The sequence below is a fragment of the Chiloscyllium plagiosum genome, unplaced genomic scaffold (assembly GCF_037043375.1).
Source record: "Chiloscyllium plagiosum isolate Xiang-an unplaced genomic scaffold, Cpla_swu_hap1 HiC_scaffold_9, whole genome shotgun sequence".
Lineage (NCBI taxonomy): Eukaryota > Metazoa > Chordata > Chondrichthyes > Orectolobiformes > Hemiscylliidae > Chiloscyllium > Chiloscyllium plagiosum.
The window spans coordinates 63,069,361-63,082,191 of NW_028270147.1; the positions used below are offsets into that span (position 1 = coordinate 63,069,361).

At 41.5% G+C, this 12,831-nt stretch overlaps 1 protein-coding gene across 3 annotated transcripts in view; it reads right to left on the reverse strand.

Moving 5' to 3' along the window:
- Positions 1-12,831, reverse strand: part of ror1 (receptor tyrosine kinase-like orphan receptor 1) — a 306,261-nt gene that overhangs the window by 184,444 nt on the left and 108,986 nt on the right. The window contains exon 2 of one of the 3 annotated variants that reach the window (XM_087990688.1): positions 6,724-6,805. The exons of the other annotated variants lie outside the window; for them this stretch is intronic. The gene's annotated coding sequence lies outside the window, so the exon portion shown is untranslated. The remainder of the gene's footprint in view (positions 1-6,723; positions 6,806-12,831) is intronic. 3 annotated transcript variants of the gene reach the window in all.

The following is a 12,831-nucleotide window of genomic DNA, read 5'->3' on the forward strand; positions in this document are numbered from 1 at the left end:
CTGGGTACTGTTGGTGATAAGGGTGTTTGCAGGCAGATACATGAGGGCCATCAAAATTGAAGAAAATGATGTGTTTTCAGAATTTTGTGGAATGTGGTTATAATAAAAATATTTTCTCCTCCTTGACTCTCTCAAAGGTACGCTGGTGCTTATCGGCTTAAACACTACACTTGCCCGAGTAACTATTTCCAAGTCTAGATGGAATGTTTTAACAGACCCTTCAACTGCGGCAGTACAAGCAGTCACAAGCATCCATCCTTTCACCGCCTCGCCTAACATCCGATTTCACACATTTTCCATTCAGAGCCACTTCTTTGTCATTAACACTGCTGTCCCTTGCAAATTTGCCTGAAGCCAGTTGTAGCATTTTAACTGCCATTATGATGAGAGTCAGCTCGCTCAGTACTGAGGACATGATCTAAATTGGGAACCTCCTGGCCTATATGGCTCTGTTACATATTGGGTACTGAGACGTCCTTGAATTTCAGAGCAGAACTATTTCCATCCTTTCTCAGTTCGATGCTTGTACCCATAATTCTATTATTTTTCCAACTATTTTGAAAACCTGCCACAGTATGTGTTGTGTGCATACGTATTTTAAAAAACTAGCTGAATTTCTTGAAAAGACTTTGTTTGTTTCCTTCAGGTGTACTGATTGCAATGAGGTCAGCCGGGTGGATCTCATAGAATATGAGTTCCCTGATTGGGGTTGTTAATCTGGTCCAATCAGGGAGCCCTGGCTGGCAGATAAGCACAGGAGTGTCAGACACTCTGCTCACTCTGAGAGCTGGCTCTGAGGGAGCTAGATCAATGTCAAGGACCCTCCTTATGTGAATGAAGGATGACTGTGATGGGACACCGGCCTCTCTGGAGTTATTTCATCAGGCTGCTTGTAATTTAACAGCCTATTAAATTAAGCACAGCAACATGCAATCAGGTAAAGATGAGGTAATTACTGGTTTGAAACACTTGCTGGCAGGATCTGTAATTTATCTGGTGCTTTATGGAGACTTGATGGATTTTCAGTGCATTCAAACTCAAGTCATTACTCAACTGTCTGAATGGAATTTCATAATGTTTCCTCTAGAATCCAGATGGTAAATATTTTGTCAACTGGGCGAAGGCCTCTTTCCTGCATGCTAAGGTTACTTTAATTGCTGGGTGACCCTGACAGTATAGCCACAAGAAGGGCTGGAGGTATTGGTGGGGGTGGGGAAAAGCTGTACCTTTCCTTCGGCATTCACCTAACCACCAATTAGAATTCCATAAGTGACATTACAGAAAACATTACTGGTGGCTCAGTCAATATTGAGATGACGAGTACGAAACAGAACCAAAAAGCTTCCAGGTTTGATCCAGTGTGTGAGCTGAGTTCACTGTTCTCAGTTCGCTTAACAGCACGATCAACCAATCCCCCAGGGGTGAAAAATGGAAAAAATCAGCCTGAGTGCTTGCTTCTGATTACTATCCAATGGCGCTGTTAAAATGCATGTGTGAATGTGGGGAGAAACGGATCGGACCCAGGTTCAATTGTTCCCGTTAGAGAGATTACTGACACTCACCAATGCATTATTTACATTCACATCATCAGATGTTCCCGAGTACCTCACGCAAACAATTCCTTTTGCTTTATAACAACTGAAAAGTATCACGCCCCACTATCATGAAAATGGCTCTGCATTTCTCCTGGTGTTCCTGACTCAATTAACCATCACTGCGACAAAACGAGATTACAACTGTATCCAAACACGTGTAGGAAAGTCAGAAGAGTATCAAAACAGGGAAAGAAACAAAACAGATAGCACTCTTGCCAATTAGACTGGATTTTTCAAAGTCAGTTTTCACCTCATTATTTTGAGGGCATAAGTCTAAATTACAAGAGGTAAACAATAAGAGCCAATTTAAACAGGATATCCTTGTCAGTTTGAGGGAGGGTTTGGGAAGAATGAAGTCAACTTCAAAATAAAGTCAGTTTTGCATACCTTCCAAGTGGATGAAGGACATTGTGACACTTTGGTATCTGACCTTGATGGAAATCACGTGACTGTTCATTCCGTAGTCAGTTAACATGTACAATGCTCCACAAATCACAAGCTTATGCCTCATTAAACTTTCTCAGCTTAAGGCATCTAAAGGTGTAAAACCACCATCCCTCACTTACCCCCCCCCCCCCCCAACCCGACCCCCGTCCTTACCCTCAAACTCTGTATGGAAGGAATATTCACACACTCACTAATAAATCAGGAAGCGATGGCTGTATTTGGTACTGCTATTATTAGAGAACACACTTCTACAAATAATTGTAACTTGCAAAGACTGTTTAACCTCATGTTAGTATGGAGCATTATTGAGATGACTGTCAATCACCTTATATGTACAGCTCAGAAAAGCATCATAGATCACATACCCTTTGTCTCAAATGAGGGACAGCAAATTCTGCTGAGCATTATGTTTTACACTCATTCATGCACTTGCATTTACTACTTAAACAAAGTCACAGCAACTCATTTAAAAAGCAGCAGGATTCACTTCTCTCTTGACTCACGTAGGTTATAGTTCTATGGTAACCCTGTACTTTGCAGCCATGATACCCTGGTGGTTGAATGAGTGAAAATCTAAGATGGTAGGCTGATATGCTTTGTCTTGGATGGTGCCAAGTTTCATATGTTGTTAGGATTGCATTTATCTGAGCAAGTGGAGGGCATTCCTGACACTTCTGGCTTATGCCTTATAGACAGTGCACACAATTTGAGGAGTCAGGAGATAAATCACTCAATGCAGAATTCCAATTTCTAATGTGCTCTTGTAGCCATAATATTTGTGTTGCTGGCTGAATTAGCTTGCTGGTCAATGGTAGACCGCAGAGTATTGAAGGTGGAGGAGTTCACAATGGCAATACCTCTGAATGTTAAGGGTAGGTGGGTTCAATACTTCCTTATTGGTGATGTCCATTGCTATCATGGCAAATGTTCACTTGCCACTTATTATTATAAAACTGAATGTTGTCCAGTGTTGCTGGAACTAGAAAAGGGCTGCCTCAGTATCTGAGAACTATTAATTGAACGGAACAGTATACACTCATTGAGCAACTCCATATCTGACTTTACAATGGACGGAAGGTCATTGATGAAGCAGTTAACAATAGTTGAGCCAAAGTTATTACCCTGAGGAGTTCCTGTTCCTGGAGTTGAGATGATTGGCCTCCAACAACAGTCAGCTTCCATCATACTAAGTATGGCTCCAACCAGAGCAGATTTTTATTTCAATTCCCATTGACTTCAGTTTTAGTAAGGTTCCTAGGTGACACACTTGCTCAGAAGATGCTGACATCAAGGGCTGGCACCTTCACCTCCTCTCTAGAATTAAGATTTTCGTTCATGATTGAACCAAAACTTATAGAGTCACAGAAATGTACAGTATGGAAACATACCCTGCCGTCCAACCCGTCCATGCTGAGCAGATATCCTAAACTAATCTAGTCCCATTTTCCAGCATTTGGCCCATATCCCTCCAAACCTTTCCTATTCATATACCCATCCAAATGCCTTTTAAATGTTGTAATTATACGAGCCTCCACCACTTCCTCTTGCAGCTCATTCCAGACTTACACCACCCTTTGTGTGAAAAAGTTGCCCCTTAGGTCTCTTCTATATCTTTCCCCTCTCACCCTAAACTTATGCCCTCTAGTTCTGGACTCCACTACCCCAGGGAAAAGACCTTGTCTCATGATTTTATAAAATTTGGATGTGAGCATAAGAGGTATAGTTCATAAGTTTGCAGAAGAGACCAAAATTGGAGGTGTCGTCGACAGTGAAGAAGGTTACCTCAGATTACATGATGATTTTATATGATTTTATACCTCATGATTTTATAAACCTCTATAAGGTCACCCCTGACCCTCCAACGCTCCAGGGAAAACAGCCCCAGCCTATTCAACCTCTCCCTATAGCTCAAATCCTCCAACCCTGACAACATCCTTGTAAATCTTTTCTGAACCCTTTCAGGTTTCACAACATCTTTCCGATAGGAAGGAGACCAGAATTGCACGCAATATTCCAACAGTGGCCTAACCAATGTCCTGTATAGCCGCAACATGACCTCCCAACTCCTGTACTCAATACTCTGACCAATAAAGGAAAGCATACCAAACGCCTTCTTCACTATCCTATCTACCTGCAACTCCACTTTCAAGGAGCTATGAACCTGCACTCCAAGGTCTCTTTGTTCAGCAACATTCCCTAGGACCTTACCATTAAGTGTATAAGTTCTGCTAAGATTTGCTTTCCCAAAATGCAGCACCTCGCATTTATCTGAATTAAACTCCATCTGCCACTTCTCAGTTCATTAGCCCATCTGGTCCAGATCCTGTTGTAATCTGAGGTAACCTTCTTCACTGTCCACCACACCTCCAATTTTGGTGTCACCTGCAAACTTATGAACTATACCTCTCGCGCTCGCATCCAAATCATTTATGTAAATGACAAAAAGTAGTGGATCCAGCACCGATCCTTGTGGCACTCCACTGGTCACAGGTCTCCAGTCTGAAAAACAACCCTCCACCACCACCCTCTGTCTTCTACCTTTGAGCCAGTTCTGTATCCAAGTACAGTTCTCCCTGTATTCCATGAGATCTAATTTTACTAATCAGTCTACCATGAGGAACCTTTTTGAACGCCTTACTGAAGTCCATATAGATTACATCCACCACTCTGCCCTTATCAATTCTCTTTGTTACATCTTCAAAAAAGTCAATCAAGTTAGTGAGATATAATTTACTGAGACCTGGAGTTGAGTGTTCCCTGAGGCTCAGTGAGCAGTTTCTTGCTAAGTGCTACTTGATACCATTATCGAGAACACCTTGCATTACTCTGCTGATGATTGAGGGTAGAGTGATGGGATGGAAACTGACTGCATTGATACGGCCTCTTTGTTGGGGATAAGACCTAAAATTTTTCAACATTGTCTGGCTCTGTCTAATAACTTCCAAAACAACTCCCTTACCAACTCAGACTCTTTCAAACAGTGGATTTATTACAAACATCTGCAAAGACACTGACCCAACAATGTCACTGCAATGTTTTGATGAGATCTGTTTTAAGAGTTTTTCCTTCTGATATTCTCCCTTTTCTTCTGCCCTTCTGTAGTTGGTGAACTAAGCTACTGCACATTCCCATGGGAGCAATCTTATCCAGTTGACTTTCTTCAAGTGTACAGCCAGACAGTATGTGTAAAGTTCATGCAATTAAGAGAACTGTGGAGGTTGGCAAAGCTCACAGTCCTCTCTGAGCTTAACACTCACATGAGTGTCAGCAAAGATTGTTATCTTGTGAGAGTTACAATAATGGAGGCATCACAGCCAAGCTTATCCTTGTCCTCATAATGTCCATGCACAAACTAGAAATTAAACCAGAATAAAAGCCAGGGCCTGGGACTTTTTCCCTTCCCAAGGCCAGTGACTGTAAAGTCAATGGAAGCCAACTACACCCCCGACTGAGATCACTAATTCAGTCCAGCCTAGGGAATGACCTTTACACATATGGCTCAGTTTCACTTCACAGTGGTCAATGTTAAAGTATTGGGTGCTCTCCAACAGTGCACATATTTTCAAGCTGTAGAGCACTCCCTGCCAACCACAAAAACAACTGCCTTAGTTTTAACCCCATTTATGAACTTTTAATCATTCTTCCACACCACTCAGCCCTGGCAGCGAATATGATTTAGAGCCCTAATTTTTATAATGTGTTTTCTTTCCATACTAATAATTTTCTAATGAGAGTGTTCAACCAAACAAATCTGATGGTTAGAATGCTCCCTTCAAACTTGCTGTCAGTTTGATGTATGGTCAAGATAGGTGACACAATGACACATTTAATTACCTTCAAAAACAATCCTTCTTGTCATCTTTTTGGACAACAATTCAAAGATTAATTGTTTCCTCATTTCTTGGCCCCTTTACCAACCTCAGCTTTTTCACATTGTGGATTTATTACAAACATCTGCAAAGACACTGACCCAACAATGTCACTGCAATGTTTTGATGTGATCTGTGTTAAGAGTTTTCCCTTCTGATTTTCTGCCTTTCGTTCTCTCCTTCTGACGTTGGTGTACTCAGCTGCTGCAAGCTCCCCCGGGTACAAACAGTTCCCTGCAGACTTACCCAATTGAAATCCAGCAAGTGGGAAACTAGATGGTAGTTACTGAAGTCTGTGCAACCATGGGGGAGGGGTGCTACCAATTCCGTTTCAACCTAACATTTATACTTGCGCATGTAACAGTGAGGATTACCAATCTTCAGTTAAAAATTGGTTATTTTTCCCATTTTGCAGCCTAACGACACTAAACTATGACCATTGCAAGAGACCACGGATCAAATAGAGTACAAATCTAACTGCATCATCCCAATCGCACCTTCGAAACCCATAACCTGTACCCACTAAAAGAACACCATGGCAGAGATGCATGGGGAGATGACTAACTGCAAGTTCTCTCTCCAAGCCACACACTATTCTGACTTGGAACTATATTGCCATTCCTTCACTGTCACTGAATCAAAATCTGGGAACTCCCTCCCTGTGAACACTGCGGGTGCACTGCAGTTGTTGGAGGAGGCACGTCACCACCATCTTCTCAAGGTCAATTAAGAAAGGGCAACAAATGCTGGCCTTGTCACCAATATTCACATAGACTCAGAGTCAGAAAGTTGTAAAGCACGCCAATACTCACATAGAGTCATAGAGATGTACAGCACAGAAACAGCCTCTTCGGTCCTTCTCAAAGAAGAATTTTAAAAAAAGACAATCCTGATCTGTAAAATACATTATAACTCCATAAGCTTATAGAATCACACAAAATAGATAGAGGTCATTCATCCAAACTTGTTTGTGCTGTCTCTTTGATAAAACATGTCATTGGCTCCACACCATAATCTCTCTGTGAGACTTATTGCCTTAAAGTACTTACACTGTTCCTTTTGCAAGTTAATACTGAATCTGTTTTCACCACCCTTTCAAACAATGCATTCCAGATTATGATAACTCCTCGCATGAATTATTTTCCCTTCATGGCACCTTTCATCCTTTATTCGATGAGCCATTGGTGTGGTTTTATTTTACTCCCTTTCGGTATAGTAGACCCACTGACAACAGAAACCAAAGCATTGCTTTTGAAACTCAAGGTTCTCTCTACCTTTGTATAAATATTTACAATGCACATACAGAGAGAGGTAAATAATCACCACTAAACAAGATATAGCTGTGAAGGTGGCATGCTTGAAGTCTTTGAAATAAAAGACAAGGAGCTGAACTCTCTGCAAACTTTGCAGATAAAAAAAACATTCTGGACTTCTGTGCATCTAATCTTTCAAGCAGTTTGGCCTGTCAAAAGTTCACTCAAAATCCATTTGACATAAAGACAAAGAAAAATATTTTCAATGGAAAGCATAAGACAAACTTATTTTACATTTCAGGTATATGGCAGAATTCATAGCTTTAAGACCTAGTTGGATTCACAAGCTTCAATGGTGACACTGCAGAATATTGAAATGGGAAATTAATACACTAGAGGAAAAAGAAATTTTAAAAATGTAGAATAATATACAAAGTTGTTTGTCATAGCATACATTTTTCTATAGTGGAAGTACAACAATAACTTGTATTTAGCAAAACTGACAATGGGTTAAAAAGGGAATCATGAGGATATGAGGAGATATCAATTGGTCACTGAGGCAGCTTTTAAGCAAAGCCTTAAAGGAGGGGAATACAGCAAAGTCTGAAATATAGAATTAGAATAGAGATTGTACAGAAGGATCAAAGACAAAGCTGGACCTGTGGCAGAAATACTACAAATGCATTAGTCACTGGGTTAATTGATCTAAGCCCAAAAAGTAGTCTCAAGCGAGATCCGCACTTGAACTATTCCATCTTTTGCTGCTTTTAATTCTAAACACAGACCGAGATAACCCTTGGTTTGACAATGACAGGAATGGAATAAAATATACCACCATTATAGCACCAGACACATCAGCCTTTGACCGACAGCAAATGCATCTGGAGAAATCTTGGAGGATTGGCTCTAAAACAGCAGTCAAGGGAATGGTATAGAATTATTTCCTGGATGCTGGGCGTGTCGAATAGAGCAGTGGCATTGCAATCCTACTTGCATTTCATCAATAAAGATTCCTAAACAATCACACTCTCTAGCTCAGATACCCAGACAGACCATGCAAAAAGCATGTTCCGTTGCTCATCTGTGCTGCGTTAGCTGATCTCAGATTAGGCTGACTGGATCTGATGTGAAGGGTTTGGGGCAGGGTGATAGTTAGAGAGAATAGTGCTGGATACACAACTGGGCCACAAGTTAGTACCTCTAGCAAAATGTTCTCAGATGGTTGAATGTCAGACGATTAAAGAGAGTATTATTTAGAAAAAGATAAAAACTGAAAAATAAATTTCATTGGAAGAAAGGCAACATATCAGAAATAATGAGGAACTGCCTTGATTACACTAAATCACACAGAACTGAAGGTCCCAGATTCAGTTATCAGGTTAAGATGAATGAACACATTTTCAGAATGCTATATAATGCTGATGTCTTAGACAGGGGATTCTCTGTTGTTTAATATCCAATGTGCTGGCTGTAAACTGCATCAGCATGAACACCAATTAGAAACAGAGTCACAGCAGAACTGCTTAGCATTACCCATTGTACATGAGGAATGGCCACTAGAACAAAAAACAGAAAAGTTGTTGGTGACTATGGATCCAAACTAGAGCAAATGTCATGCGTTCAAAAAACAATAGAGTCATAGAATCAGACAGTTATAGAGATCTATAGCACAGGAAAAGCACAGAAACTGGCTTCTGTGCCAATCAAAACTAGCCACCTAATAATTCTAATCCCATTTTCCAGCACTTGGCCCATAGCCTATATGCCTTGCCATTACATGTGTACATCTCCAAACTTCTTAAATGTTGTGAGTTTCTGCCTCTACTACCCTTACAGGCAATGAATGTGCCAGATTCCCACCATCTTGTGAGGACGAAAAGAGAGAAACTGGACAATGTACCTTTATTATCCTACAACTATATAGCACCGGTGTCACATTGTATAATCTCCTGAGATTGACAAAAGACTGGCTATGGTTAGAAAAAGATATGCCTATATATGCATATGTCTGCACTGAAGGTAGAAGAGCTCAAACAGGTTCTCATCTGATCTGCAGATTATCTCTACAACTGTCTGTCTCGATTTCTGTAAGGTCCTTCAGTAAGATCTCTCGGCTTCTATGGCTCTGGCCTCCAGAGCATCTCCAATTTTAATTGGTCCACCAATGATAGTGATATACTTAACTGCAATGCTCCTTCACTCTAAATTTTCCTCTCTGAACCTCTCCACCTCACTTTTCTCCATCTGGACACTGCTTAAAATCTACCTCTTTGACTAACTTCTGGTCATCTGCCCTAACATCTCATAATGAGGGCCAACATTTTCTTTATAACAATCAAGTAAAGTGCCTGGGAAAGGTTTATGTTAATGATGCTACACAAGTACAACTTGTTATTGAAACAGGCCTGCTAGGCCAAAATGTAACATTTTTACTTGCTCATTTTTTGTGTAAATGGATAAATGTCTACTGTTATCTCAACCCAATTGCCTAATGGAGCACAGGGTGCAAAGGAGCCAAGGTTAAATTCATCAAGATATGTCCCATTTACAGCATTCCTGTTGGGACAAGGATACTGCAGCTTCAAACTGGAACATTACTTACAACTCAGCAGTTGAGGCTGAGGCTTTGCTCATCTGCTTCTGGAATGTGACCCCTTGTCACATTCACTCCTGCCAAGATATATCACAGATTAATCAGACCGTCATAATTACTCTGCCATAGGACTTGGAGATTAAACAGAGCCCCAGATTCTCTTCAACTCCTTAACATGTACAAACAGAATACAGGCTTAACGCAGGGGTAAACTATCAACTTGCCACACAGGGTGTAAACTAGCCTTGTTGTGGATCAGCTGTGTCTACAGCAATGGAAATAAAAGCTAGAAAGTTTCTAGAAAGGCTTTGACAAGTTGCAAACCCATTGCACTGAAAATTGTTCAGATCTAATTCTTAAAAACTAAAGAGCCATTTATTCTAATATTGAAATCTGAGTGATTTCGCAGAAAACCTCCGCAGTTTTTGAAGTGACAATGTAGTTGTCCATTCCAAGGAAAGTTGCGTTGTAGTCCATGGAGATGGGCACCATCAAACAGAAGCAGCTGCTGTTATGGGAAATGTTGCAATTTCCAAGAAAAGGTTTACCGCTCCAACTGCATTTCTGGTTGTTGCTCTTGCCAAAGATTATCACTGACAACACTTGCTTTTGATTGAAGCTGCATGATATAGAGTCAAAGAGTCATAACGTTGTACTGCACAGAAACAGACCTTTCAGTCCAACCTGTCCATCCCAACACAATCTAGTCCCACCTGCCAGCACCCGGCCCATATCCCTCCAAACCCTTCCTATTCAAATACCCATCCAAATGCCTCTTAAATATTGCAATTGTACCAGCCTACACCACATCCTCTGGCAGTTCATTCCATACACGTACCACCCTCTGCATGAAAAGGTTCCCCCTTAGGTCTCTTTTATATCTTTCCCCCCTCACCCTAAACCTATCTAGTTCTGGATTCCCTCACCCCAGGGAAAAGACTTTGTCTATTTATCCTATTGTCTATTTATCCCTTCATAATTTTGTAAACCTCTATAAGGTCACCCCTCAACCTCTGGCACTCCAGGGAAAACAGTCCCAGCCTGTTCAGCCTCTCCCTATAGCTCAAATCCTCCAACGCTGGCAACATCCTTGTAAATCTTTTCTGAACCCTTTCAAGTTTCACATCGTTCCAATAGTCACAGGTGAGGTGCCAGAAGACTTGAGGTTGGCTAATGTGGTGCCACTGTTCAAGAAGGGTGGTAAGGACAAGCCAGGGAACTATAGACCGGTGGGTCTGACGTCAGTGGTGGGCAAGTTGTTGGAGGTAATCCTGAGGGACAGGATGTACATGTATTTGGAAAGGCAAGGACTGATTAAGGATAGTCAACATGGCTTTGTGCATGGGAAATCATGTCTCACAAACTTGATTGAGTTTTTTGAAGAAGTAGCACAATTGCATGCAATATTCCAACAGTGGCCTAACCAATGTCCTGTACAGCTGCAACATCACCTCCCAACTCCTGTACTCAATACTCTGACCTATAAAGGACAGCATACCAAACACCTTCTTCACTATCCTATCTACCTGCGACTCCACTTTCAAGGAGCTATGAACCTGCACTCCAAGGTCTCTTTGTTCAGCAACACTCCCTAGGACCTTACCATTAAGTGTATAAGTCCTGCTAAGATTTGCTTTCCCAAAATGCAGCACCTCGCATTTATCTGAATTAAACTCCATCTGCCACTTCTCAGCCCATTGGCCCATCTGGTCAAGGTCCTGTTGTAATCTGAGGTGAACCTCTTCGCTGTCCACTACACCTCCAAATTCTGCAAACTTACTAACTATACCTCTTATGCTCACATCCAAATCATTTAAGTAAATTATAAAAAGTAGAGCACCCAGCACCGATCCTTGTGGCACTCCACTGGTCACAGGCCTCCAGTCTGAAAAACAACCCTCCACCACCACCCTCTGTCTTCTACCTTTGAGCCAGTTCTGTATCCAAATGGCCAGTTCTCCCTGTATTCCGTGAGATCTAACCTTGCTAATCAGTCTCCCATGGGGAACCTTGTTGAACACCTGAAGTCCATATAGATCACATCTACCGCTCTGCCCTCATCAATGATCTTTGCTACTTCTTCAAAAAACTCAATCAAGTTTGTGAGACATGATTTCCCATGCACAAAGCCATGTTGACTCTCCCTAATCAGTCCTTGCCTTTCCAAATACATGTACATCCTGTCCCTCAGGATTACCTCCAACAACTTGCCCACCACCGACGTCAGACTCACCGGTCTATAGTTCCCTGGCTTGTCCTTACCACCCTTCTTGAACAGTGGCACCACATTAGCCAACCTCAAGTCTTCTGGCACCTCACCTGTGACTATTGATGATACAAATATCTCAGCAAGGTGCCCAGCAATCACTTCCCTAGCTTCCCACAGAGTTCTAGGGTCCACCTAATCAGTTCCTGGGGATTTATCCACCTTTTATGCATTTCAAGACATCCAGCACTTGCTCCTCTGTAATATGGACATTTTTCAAGATGTCACCATCTATTTCCCTATATTCTGTATCTTCCATGTCCTTTTCCACAGTAAATACTGATGCAAAATGCTCATTTAGTATCTACCCCATTTTCTGCGGCTCCACACAAAGACCGCCTTGCTGATCTTTGAGGGGTCCTATTCTATCCCTAGTTATCCTTTTGTCCTTAATGTATTTGTAAAATTCCTTTGGATTCCCCTTAATTCTATTTTCCAAAGCTATCTCAAGTCTCCTTTTTGCCCTCCTGATTTCGTAGAACATATAGAACATAGAACATGGAATACAGCGCAGAACAGGCCCTTCGGCCCTCGATGTTGCACCGACCTGTGAACTATTCTTAGCTCGTCACCCTACACTATCCCAAATTCCCTCTTAAGTATACTCCTCCTTTCTTTATACTCTTCTGAGGATTCACTCGATCTATCCTGTCTATACCTGACATATGTTTCCTTCTTTTTCTTAGCCAAACCCTCAATTTCTTTAGTCATCCGGCATTCCCTATACCTACCATCCTTTCCTTTCACCCTGACAGGAATATACTTTCTCTCTAAACTAGGGAAATCTAACTTGTCTCTATGTTGGTCT